We start from the raw sequence: 13,576 nt of genomic DNA on the forward strand, positions 1-13,576 counted from the left end.
GCTGAAGAAAACTTGTTCGTTTTTAGCGATTATTAGTTAAAATTCAAACAAATATTTTTTATATGTATATATATAAAGCTAATTATTTTATTTTTATTTCTACTATTGTTATCTTAGAGTTATTATTTTAATTTTTATAATTTTTTCTTAAAATATGTTTATTATTTAATTATAATTGCAAAGTCAATTTTGCAAACATAGGTCTAGGAAGAAAACCACATTTCTATATAAGCTATTTAATATATTTTAATATATAAAATATAATATTTATTATTCTAGCAAACATGTTAAGAAATAATATCTAAGATATCATATATGTACATACACTTTTTAATTAACAGAAACTATAACTAAGTTCCACTTGGAACATACATATGTATTTAAGCTAAGCCCACTCGAAACTCAATCGGCGAAGAACTGCAGCTCAACTATTTCGAGTCGATAATCTCAGCTTTGTATCCGCGGTCCAAAGCTGACTTAAAGTCTGATATTCGAACAACGCGAAGCTAAAAGATGCCCAACATGCCCGAATTCCATTCCATTTGCCTACTGGCTGAGCCAGGTCAATCTCGGAGAAAAACAAGCCCATGCCAGCGATAAGATACAACAGCAGAAGCAGCGGCAGCAGCAGCAGCAACAGCCTCTTTGGCTCTACAGCAACAACTAATTAACAATCGCATTCATTTTATTTATCGTACAAATGCAAACCGCTTGACTTCCAAAACTGTATCTGCATGCATTTATAAGGCTCGAATGGGATCAGTTCCAGCCCGAGTCGCGTCTGGGTCTGCGGCCTGGTCGATCGACCGATCGGATCGCATCGGATGGCATCGCATCGCATCGCCATCGCATCGCATGGCCATCGTACACTTGACTGAACAAAATGTATGGTGAGATACTCGTGTCGCCTGGGGTCCCCGCTCCGCTATACAGATTCAGTGGCTTTATCTTGGGCGCGTTAATGAGATTTGCTTGTATCTGGAGCCATTCGGTAGATGCATATCAGTGGGTTTCAATTAATTGTGGCGACGCTTATTAGTCATCCATCTAACAAACTAAACTGGCGCTGGCCCTGGCGCTGGCGCTCTGAAAATCACATTCTCATCTTTCTCCCTCTCCCTCTCTCTCTCTCTCTCTCTCTCTCTCTCTCTCTCTCTCTCTGTCTCTCTCTCTCTCTCTGTTGCTGTCTCTCTATACATATACTCACCTAGTGTTATGCCATTGACCCCAAACTGACCTTGGCCGGTGGGCCCATCTTCGTCGCTCCTTCGCTTCTGTTCTTCCGCTCAGCTGCTCTGTCTGCTCAGCTGGCTTATAAATGTGCATTTTATGTTAATAAAAAATGCATTTTTATTCCACTTCCAGATCAAAGTTCTTTTCGGCGGCTTTGTCTGTTTCCAGTGGCGCTTAAAATGGCGCCAGATGCAACCAGGCTTAGCCAAACAAACCGAAAACTTTCCCATAATGGCTCAATTTTTAAGCTCCTACACACCTACTGCATCGATACATCGAAGCACTACCTATGCCCGATATCAGAGACGCTGATCACTGCAAACAATTTTTAGCCAAATTGCAGTCAAAGTCCAGTGAGCGAGCAGCTCAAGCAAGAGCAAGAGCGAGATATGTATGATAGAGAGAGAGCGAGAGAGATGAGAAGATGTGCAGACGGGGCGCTAAAAGAACAACTATTAAGACCGCTCGAGCGACGTCTACCGGAGAACAAAACCTGAAACATGAAATTCCTGCGTAATTTGTAAGGAAAGGCGTGAAGAACACCAACGAAGGCAACACCTTAATTAATGTTATTAAAATGGAACGAACGACCGACGGACCTGGCGATTGGACCTGGACCTCAAACTCAAACGCAAACGCAAACTCAAACTAAAACCGAGCGAGCCCAAGACCTGCGACTGGAACCCATTTCGACTGCAGGTCCAGGCGCAAAAAAGAAGGCAGAGAGAGAGAGAGAGAGTGAGAGAGACAGGGACAGAGACACAGAGGAGAATATGGCAAAAGGGAAAAAGGTTCGGACTTGGTCCGCTTGATCGGTTCGTTTTTGGGCTTGGGTTCGCTTGCAGCTCACTCCTCAATCGCTTTGGCCATGCACGTTCCGGTTGAATGGGACTGAGAATGGGCATGGGCATGGAGATGGACATGGGCATCGGCTTGGGGTATGGGAAATGACCTGTTGTCTTTATTTGAGGCTTGGCCTGCACTAAACGTTCGGTAAGAGTTTATTGGAAAGTGGCCAAAAAGCGTTGCACTTGGCCAGCCCACAAGCCATTATAGATGTACTTTATATATAGAGCAACTTAAGATCTGTTGATATACAGTTAGCGTTTCCTATAAATTAAATGAAAAAGATAGTCAAACTGATTTACATAAATAAATAAAATTATAGGGCTTGTAAGATGTCTTCTCATGTAAATTATATAAATCGATCGATCTTTTAATATGTCTCTCTTAACTAATGTACATTCATTAATATTAAAATTTTTGTTATTTATGATTTATATGTATTATTTATTATATAATAATGTTTTTTTTAGGCTTTATTTCGGAATACATATACTCTCGTATTATTTTATTTTATAAATTTATATTGGTTAAGATATTACGTTATGTAGTTTAGTGTAATACTTAAATATGGAAACTTTACTGTAATCTTTCATAATTTCGGAATATCAAATACAGCTGAGCTTATTCATTCTTAGCCATACAGAGAGTGTGAGCCACGCTTCACTGTCAAGAAGAAGAGATCTGTGCGGCAAGAAGAAGCAGATGAAGAGATATGTGGTGCTACCTCTGAGCTGCTGCCGTTTGCCAATGTTTCCCAGCATTCTAAGCCGCCAGCCGATTTATCACTGGCCCACAGAACGCTGAACGTTGAGCGCTGACTACTTGACATATTCATTAAATTTGCCACATTGTTGCTGGAAGGAGAAGCGGGCTGACGGAGCAGTCAGAGCAGTCGGAGCAGTCAGAGCAGTCAGAGCTGACGGAGCTGAGAACAGAATGGCAAAGAGTCTGGAGAGATGGTCATCATTTTGACACCTTAATGCGGTAATTAGGGTTTTCTCAGCATTAACTCAGACAGCGGCAACACCCGGGCCATGCCCTCGCAGCCCGGACCATCGGACCATCGGACCATCCTTAAAAGCCGATCATCATGAGCAAATATTAACACAGCGCAACGACCAAAGGCGATAGCATCGCCAATACGTCTGAGCAATCGGCTATGGCCAATGGCCATTGGGCCATATGCAATGGGCAATGAGTTGCCATGGGCCATGAGCAATGGGCTATGGACCATGAGCCCATGAGCCATGGCCATGGGCAATAGGCCGCGGACAACGGGCTCTGAGCAAATGGGCAACGCCTGCGGTGTGCCGTTAACGGTTTACGCCGAATTGGCTTAAATTTAAAAAAGATTACAGCCAAAGATCATCAACGCTAGCGTGCAGGGTGATCTCTCTCGGCTACATGAGATCCTTGCGATTCGGGTGTGAAGATTATGACACAGCACAAAATATGAAAACACCAAGCGGCCAACGCATCGGCAAGGGCGTCAAAGGCCAGGTCAGAGTCGGGTCCCACAAGTCACGGCAGGAGCAGGGGCAGGGGCAGGGGCAGGGGCAGAGGCAGGGATCGGGGCAGGGGCAGAGGCGCAGATCTGAGGAGCAGCAGGCGCTGCAATTAATTTCAAATTTTTTAACATCTCACAATGCGCCGTCGCAGACAGCTGGGCAAAGCGAAACGACGCGCAAGGGAGATGCTTAGCGTACGAGCGAGCGAGACAGCGAGAGCGAGGCAAAGAATCGAAGAGAAATTGCAGACAAATTAAGATAAATGAATTGTTTAATTGTTGCATATGCTGTGCATTCCCATTGTGGAGCTGCTAATTTACCTTGTAAATTGCAAAGGAGTTCATGAGAACAAAGAGAGGCAGAGAGAGAGAGAGAGAGAGAGAGAGAGAGAGAGAGCATATAAAGTCAGTATACATTTACATATACATAGGTGCAAGATTTATATGCATTAACTAATACAAATTCGAGTATATAAATATAAATAAAATAATATTAAAATGTATATTTGTATGTATATTGGTTATTAATGTTAGCATGATATTTTATATAGCATATAAATATATTTGAGCTCAAGAAATGAGTTAACTATAATAATTAAGCTTCTAGAGATGAAAGTGTTCCGGAGTGTTCGTCTAGGTGGCGCCGAGAAGGGTTGCTACTTCAGTCAATCTACTCTTCGATTATAGAACATAGAGCAAACATTACATGCACACAAGCTCACACACACACGTAAGCAATGCTTACTGCTATGAAAATTTCTTAATAAGTAAGTTGTTGACTTTTTATATATATTATATATCTGTAAGGTATACTTTGTCTAGTTTTATAAAAAAAAAAAATAAAAATCTAGATATTTCTATATTCTTACATATATTTCCTTATGCTTATATTAATTATATATAACCGCTGTGTTACACATATACATATGTGCTTATATGTATATATAAATAAATTCGTACTACTCAACAGACTCCAATATATTCACACACATACATTCATATATATTTTTATGCATGCATTCATTTACTCACATATAACAACAATCATTTATATCCAGCCACAGACACGCCCACATATTTCATCAATATATATTGGAATTTCATACAAATATTTTGTCAACATTCAGCATTCCGATGATCAGTTGGCCAGCTGCCATGCACTTGACACTTGGCCACACTGAGAGGAAGGCTTTTACGATTAATTTGCGCTCAGCTTGAAATGCTATTAGATGCGCATTAACACCCGTATATATACACACATACATACATACCTGCATACATGCATATACAAACAGCTAAGCTCGGCTCATCAATCAACGTCCCGATGTCTAAATAATGCAACACAAGCACAAAAGGCAACGTCTCTCTGTCTGTCTGTCTGTCTGTATGTCTGTCTCGGTGTCTGTCTGTCTGTTAGCCTGCCACAAAGGACTACCGCACTAATTAATACTGCCGCCCCGGCTGACTGATGGCCAAAAACAGATTCGTGTTGCGCACACACACATACACACACGCTCACACACATAAAGCGAAATGCATAAGAGGAGAGCCCATTCTAAGCTAAATAAAGTTATTAAGCTGCCAAGGCCCAAAAGGGAAATATTGCCAAAAATAACAACATCAACAACAAAACTGGAATACAACATACGCAAAGAAGGCAAAGAAATGAAACAAAACGAAAAAGGCCCAAAACGCAGCATGTGTTAAAATTATATAGAGAGTGCGTGTGCGCATCGGACCCCCCTAATGGAGGACGCAGGCCCACACGGCTGGGGCACGGCTGGGACACGGACACGGACATCGACATGGACATGGACACGAGCAGTTCCCAAGTTGGCCAGAGTTAATAAAAAACACATAATTGCGTATGTTTGGACCATGCCACATACGTCCCGCTGCCCGCTGCCCGCTGACCACACTCCAACTTTAGCAACAACAACAACAAGAGCAACAGCTCCAGCAGCAACACCAACCTCAGCTTCAGCTTCAGCTTCAACTCCAGCATCCTTCAGCCTCCGCCGCGTGCTCAAGTGCGAAGTTCTGCGCAAACGCCAAGCGCCTGTGAAAATATGATTTTTGTTGCCATTTCGTGTTTTGCCACTTTGGAGGTCTTCATCATTTTTTGTTTTTCGTTGCCTCCCGCTCTCCCTCTTTCTCTCTCTCTCTCTCCCCCCTCTCTTTCTTTCATTCTACATATGATCTGCTGTGTGTGTGTTTTTTTGCGTTTCCATAAAACTGACCCCATGGGCAGAGAAATTAAGTTGATTTTTAATGCAGTCATGGTGGGTAGCCAGAGAGGTGGCTTCGTTCAGCCAAAGTTTTAAGTTAAACGTAGCACCAAGAAGAAATATTTTTAATCAACAAAAGTACAGGCATATATAGAGTTAATATTGTATATCTGTACCTAGATAGAAATGGAAGTTGTTAATAATTCCATATATATATTTTAATCTATTTTGATATATAAAATAATGAAATTTAAAAAAAATATATATATATTTTTTTTATATTTAAAAGAAATTAAATATTTATTATTATATAATTTTTTGAATATAATTGGAAAATTAGAGTGATTTATATATATTATATTAAAATACAAAATTCTAAAATTAAATATTTCAAATGTAAATAAATATAATTTTTATATTGATTTATTTTATATTATTAATATATCTATTTATTTTTATACATATTTAAAAAGATTTGATACTCAAATAACGTGTGAGGAATTTTAGTAAAATAAATCTCATTAATTTCTCTTCGCGCAACTCCCCAAGCTTAAACAGTCTTAATCCTCTGCATACTCAACTCGTATGATCTACAGTTATTAGCTGAAATGCCTTTCATATGGCTCATGGCCCACACGCTTGCAGTTCCTGTGCTCATCTCTTGTCCAAAACTATTCAATAATTCCCCGCCTGCCCTCGGCTCGCTGCCGGCTGCCCACGAGCGTTCCGAGAACGTTGCCATAATAAATTTCAACTTGTCTACACCTATTTTTACAAACATTTAAAAATTATTACACTGACTTTTTCATTATGCTGCAAAGCAGAGCAGAGTCAGACCGGGGACTGGGGACTGGCGACCGGAGAGCCGTTGTCCAGACTCGCAGCGCGTCCCGCCTGATGACCTTAAATTAAATGTGCAGCACATGAATTATGTAAGCTGTTTAATAAAGTGATTCCATTTGCATGCAAGAGCCCCGCACGCATGCGCAGCGGGCAGCCAGGCCGGCCTGCCGGCCAGCCAGCCAGTTGGCCAGTCGGGCAGTCCCCTTAGTGCCGATGGACCCGCCGCTGGAGCCGGGCCAAACAACTTACTCACAGCCGCGCTGCCAGCCCGGAGCGCGCGCTGATTGTCGCTTAATAAAAATGGTTATTGTGTTGGCCTGGCCTGCTCGGGCCGGGGCTGGCTGTGGCCAGGTTGCTCCTTGAGCATCCCAAAAGGAGACCAAGGAGAGCGAGAGCGAGCGAGTGTGGAAGGGGACAAGCTGCAGCGGCTATTTATGTGTGGCTTTTGTAAGAATTATTAATGTAAATCTTTCATAATTTTCTTAAGCTGTGCGCGTGCGCAGCCAGCCGCAGGGGTCGGGTCGTGGGGCGAGGGGAGCGCGCACAGGAATCTGGAAACTGGACGGCATTTACAATGATTTATGGCGCCATCTGGCAGTGCTGTGCGGCATCCTGTGTACAGAGCTTTAAAGCCCATGTACAGCTTTGAGCTTAAAGCTCACGCACATGCCATTCGCCCTCTCTCTCTCACACACACATACATTCATTATGTTCATTCGACGTCGTTTTGGCTCCACCCACACAAAGCGTTCATTTTGTGTGCCGACGCATGCGCCGTACCTGAAAGGGGGATGCGAACAAAATGAAGTTGCAAGGAAGCCCAGATGCACACATACACATGACAGAGTGTACCAGAGTGTGTGTGTGTGTGTGTCAACATATTGCTGCAAGCCAAAGCCATGCACACAACTGTTTGCAGCTGACAGCAAATCAAAGGCAGCTTGTTTAGCCGCGAGGCAGGTTGACGTCGCTGCCACAACTGGGCGCCATATGGTGGGACAGCCCGTTTGCTCCAATGGCAACGGGCCACAGCTCCTTGTCAATGGCAATGGCATGCCAAGCGATGCAACGACGCCAACTGTTGCCGCCAGCTGCAACTTGTTGGTGGCTCACTGACTGCCTGCCTGGCTGACTGCGTGGCCTGCTGCATTCGTCATCTGCAGCAGTGCCACATCAACGTCATAAACAAGATGAAGATGAAGATGAAGAAGATGAGCAACCACATTGCTACAGCTCCATCCGCTCAGCTCCCGACTCCACTTCTTCTGGTTGGCTGCCGGCCACCAAAAGCCAAAGATGGCCGCTTGAGCCAACGACTGCTCTGCACTTGAACTTTCATTTTGATGCTGCTGCTGCTGACGATGTGCAGCACCTCGCGCTGAGAGGGTTGCATAGTTAACTGTGATCTTTCACGTGCTGTGACTGTAGTCAAAGTGTGGTTGGAAAAGCTGGAATAAAACTATATGATAATAGCTCAAATATAAAGTAAAGCATATTAAATTATTCAAACTAAATTAAATTAAACACAAAGAGGGAGAGTTGAATGAGAAAGAATGTGAAGTAATTATTTTAAAAATTTAAATATATAGATATAAAAATAATTCAAATAATAAAAATAAATACTTCAAATAATTAAATATATTTACATAATATGAAAAAAAAATTATTGTAATATTACAAAATTATGATGAATGATTACAGAGCATTTTCAGGTTATACTACTATATATATTTAAAGACTTTAGAAAATAGATCTTCATACATTTCATAATATAGAATCATTAAAAAAAATGTCTATATTTTTATTTAAATCTACGTAGTAGTAGTAGGTGATATTAAGCAATAATATAATTCATTTATTTAATTCTACGTAGTAGTAGTAGTAGTAGGTGATATTAAGCATTTATATAGTTGAAAGCAAATTAATAACATTATTTAGTACACCTATTTTGCTATTCGTTTTATAAAAAAAAAATAGTAAATGCTCACAATATTCTGTAATATTCCAAAAATACACCTTGATTTATTAACATTGATATTATAGTGAAATAAACGTGACTCACAAATTCTTTTTGAAAATACTGTGATTCACAGCAATATATTGTATCACCAATATAATCAAATTAAAGCCCTTTATACATTTTATCCATAGAAGATAGGTGGATAATTATTTAATTACATACCTTACCACTACATACATACCACTTTCATGTGCTCATCTGAAGTCATTTACACATCTAATTGCAGTATAAGCATTATTATAAATAAATTATATACAGAAGCCATGATATATGCTTCGTTTAGAATGATCTAATGAATGATCTGTAAAAAACTTATACTGAAGAATTTTATTATAGTTTAAAAAGATGTATTATTAATATTAATTCAGTCATTATTGTGATATATTATTCAGAATTAAGTTAAGCTGCAAAACGAATCTCATTTAAGTCTCTGAAGTAAAACATTTTGGCTTTTTTACTCATATTCACAATTATGAATGAATGAATAAGCTCTTGTTGTACAATTTCAATTACTTTTTACGATTGAAATAAATTTAATTTTTACACAAAGTATTGATTACCAAAATGGAAATTCATTAAGTTAAAGAATTCATATTATTGAATACTTCATAATTTAATTTAAATATATTTTCTACATAAATTTACTATTTCCTGATTACATTATATTATTATTTTTCATACTTTTTGTTCATCAGAAATTCTCAGTGTGCAGTTCACAAAAGATTTCGAGCAGCCCTCAATGTTTGTATTCTCGCCCGTTGTTTTTTTAGTTCTTTGCGTTTTTCGCTATGTGCGTGCTGTGGTTTGTAAACCACTTGAAACAATTTTTAATTGTAATTTGCGCAAAGCCACGCCCCGCCCAGCACCACCCACCGCCCCTAAGGCAGGCAGCCAGCAGCCGGAGCTAGCCGAGTGGCTGAACCGGGATTGGGGCGTAGAGTGCACGCATGCATAGCTTAGAGCGGAGGCATTGCTGGGATGCCAGCCGCGGCTGCGACGTTGCCTGGAATTTTCATAGAATGGCGCGTCCGGCATGCAGACGCTTTGTGCCAACAGCTGGGGCAGGATTTGTAGGTGGGCCAGCAGCAGCAGCAGCAGCAGCCATAGCGAGAGCACCAGCAGAAGCCTCTTTAATGCACAGGCGCAGACGCTTTAAATTTTGGCCAGCCAGTTAGCCAGCAGTCCAGCCAGCCGACCAAGTCCGACCCGGCCAAGTGCAATTAAAAATGAAAAATTTTCCCACACATTCGGTCAACTGTTGACTGGTCAGCGGCGATAAGAGGAGACAGAGACAGAGGCAGTGTGCCCCAGCCCCAAGCAGCAAGCCCCGCCACGCAGAGATGTCCATGCTCCTCATACCCATCCACCATGCCCGTCGTACCCCTACACTGACCCATACCCAGACCATACCATACCACACCAATACAGTCGCCGAGCGCTGCTGCTGCACTGATTTCTTTTTCATGTCAGAGCAATGCAAACTGCGTGCACTGATTGGAGGCCAGCGGAATTTTTCCCATACACACATACACACAGGGAGCGCATCGGGTTCGCGAATCGGGCCTGGTAGCCCTTTAGCTTTAAGTTTGGCTTTAACATTGGCTTTGGGCCTTACCTTGTGCCACTTTGGCCCGTGGAATGCGTCGAGTTATGTTTGTTATGTCGCCTGTCGGTTGCTGCATCATTCGCATCAGGGGAGGAGCGGTCTCTCCTCGAAAATTACTTTTGATTAATTTTCGCTTAATTTTTATTTTTATTTCTTACTTCAGCGAAATATCTCAGTGCAAAATTTGCGTCATTTTGAAATTTTTGTCGGGATTTATGAACGTCGTCGCTGAGTTAATTAAATTTCAGCAGCAACAAAACACACAAAAAAAAAAAAAAACAAACAAAACAAAAAAAAAAAAAAACAAATATTAACTAAATTATGGGGTCTCCTTCGGTCTCCCTCTCTCTCTTCCATGCAAACTCTCGCTGTCTCTTTCAGTAACCCAGGGCAACGCCATTAAAATGTTGTGTTTGCTTTTTCTCTTGAATTTTTCCTTTTAATGAGCACAAATTGTCTTGAACTTACAGGCGCACCTGCGAATATCAGTGCAAAGCATTTGCAAACTATGAAAATTAATGAAAATCAATCAAAATGTGGTAAGCCCAACAAAAAAAATGATATCTCAGTGGGCGTGGGAATTGCCATATAATGAGTATAATCACGAGCACAAATCTGTTGTTATATCTATCAACTAATGGGCACAACAAGGCCAGACAACCCTCAACCCCTGATACTAATTGAGAATGCAATAGACAAGGAAATCTCAGGCGAATAGGGCGTTCATAGAAATACCCTCCCTGTCAAGAAAGAAATAATAAATAAATAATGATTTATGTTTAACTATATAATAAAAGTTTATACTGAAAGTGCATAACACTTTTATAAGTCAATTCGGGCTTAAGCAGATGCCTTTATTTATTGTACTTCAATATCTGATCTCACATAAAAACTAGATTTTTTCTGCTAAAATATTCTTAATAAATACAATACAATATAATATTTGTCATACATATTTATGTCAGTCTTAGTTTACCTAACCTTCCTTTCAGCCAACAGCTAATATACCCCTTATTACCCTCTTCCGCAACGGGCTGAAACAAAAGCAACCCCCAATCGTTAGGGACTTAAACTGAGATATCAACACTTGCCCTGCGCAAAAATATGTTAATATCTGTGAAATTGATCTGATTTTAATTTCAATGGCGTTCCCTTACCCCAGCCAGCGTGGCTGATAGCTGAGAGCCGAGTGCTGAGCGCTGAGCGCTGAGCGCAGGGAGTCCCTTACAGTTCACTGCACATTTTTCATGCCCAACAACAATAGCAACAACAAGAACGAGAAGGACACAACCCTTTGCTGCGGCAGTTCCATTTTCAGCTGTCTGAGCCCGAGTCTGGGTCTGAGTCTGATTCTGGATCAGGGTCGGGGTTCTGCTCTGGTTAATCCTTTTGGTAATTTATGCGCACTCCTCTTGCTGCCACTTACCAAACTAATCATCATGCTGCTGCCGGCCCGGCCTACCCGGCCTGCCCGGCCTGCTCCTCCTGCTCGTTCATGTCACGTGGCCGCGTCCGTCCTTTCCATCCGCTATCATTATTCCTGCTGCTGCTTGTCGTGGTTGTATTGTTTATTGTGACAATTCTTGTCAACAGCGCAGCAAATGTCAACGGCACATTGATGGATGTGCCGCCAGAGCCAGAGCCACAGCCACAGCCAGAACCACTACAAGTAGAGAGCCTCAAGCTGATGCCGCAGCCACAGCCAGGTGATGGTGATTCATGGCAATTGCATGCGGTAAAGAGCTGCACAAAATTTCTTGTTGTTGTTGTTGTCGCTGTTGCGGTTGCTGTGGCCTCTGCTCAGAGTATGCCAGAGTATGTATGTGTGTCTGTTTATGTGACTGACTCCGTCTGCATGGGAAAAGATTATGTTTTCATTCGTTAACGGATGTATCTAATGAGAGCTAACTGGCCAAAATATGGCATTACATCCACCCCGCTGAGCGGTAATATTATTGTACAATAGCTCTAGCAATTGCTTACGTAACAAACAATAAGAGTATCAAATGATTTTTAATACCTGGAAATAAATGAAAAAAACTGTGTCTATAAAGTAAGTGTAAATTTCACATTAGCTGTGACTGACGTATTAAATGAGTTTTGTTTCGTCAATAAGATCAGCTGTTCTTATTAAAAGTATTGATGTATATAAGCTCCAGTCGATAGCAGCCAATATATTATTGAGTGTGCTCTTAACGTCTTCTTAAATAACATTTTTCACCCCATGGCCTATGGCTTTGGGGTGAAACATGTTGATCAGTGTTAGTAAACATACATTAATTAGGTTATCCAAATGCTTAATAGCAGGGCTTAAACAGTATATAATAAATGTACTCTCAACTAATAATATGTATATTGAAATATTTACTCACTCCCTGAGAAAAAGCTTAGGGAGCAACTGATCAACTGTGGGTGGTTGAGTTAAATGAATCAAAAAGTCTTCATCTATTGTTAGTGGTATGTAAGCGAGAGTCGTGTTTGCTTAACACATCAATTGCATTCAAGAGTTGAGTGTGTGGATGTGTATGTGAATGCGCATTGAGTTTCCCAGTTATGTTGCTCACTTACCGACTCTCATTGTGCGAACGTCAATCGTATCGCTCCCTAAATGCTGTTCGTTAATAGAGCGCCACACGAATAGTTCAACTCTAGGCGCTGAACAGAATACAAAAACGAACTGAAGTGTTGCTCAGAGCGAAATTGCGTGAGTGTGATTTTTTTTGGGTTCTTTTAGCAAAGAGTAAGGAATCAAGCGCTCAATTATAATTTGCAAATTATGTAATTGCACTGTTAACTAACATTTTTCACCCTACTTATTAATTGAATGTTGCTTTACAATAAATTAAAATGTTTATATATATATATATATATATATATATATATATATATATATATATATATATATATATATATATATATATATATATATATGTAGTACACTTCTTTACTATGTACATATGTATACTTGGCCATTCGTATAAGATTTTTGCACGATTTACAGCTTTTAGCCTGTAATCTGGAGTAAGATTATTATAGCTGCAAAAGGTAGTTACCGTTTTCGCTCATTCATACGCGTTGTATATGCCACAGTGGATGCGGCAGCAACAAATTGTGGCACAAACAGCTGACAACAAGTGTTACTTGGCCACAGCCGCGTCCTTTGAAGTGTAACAAGTAGCAAGTGAAAAGTCAAAGAGGGTTAAGTTCACACACTCGCCGCCATGGCAGACACAAAGGCACACATGCATACATCCACTCACACACACACACACACACACATACACTCTCAAACA

Source organism: Drosophila arizonae, chromosome 3, assembly GCF_054131065.1.
Source record: "Drosophila arizonae isolate 15081-1271.41 chromosome 3, UAZ_ARI_1.0, whole genome shotgun sequence".
NCBI classification, from domain to species: domain Eukaryota; kingdom Metazoa; phylum Arthropoda; class Insecta; order Diptera; family Drosophilidae; genus Drosophila; species Drosophila arizonae.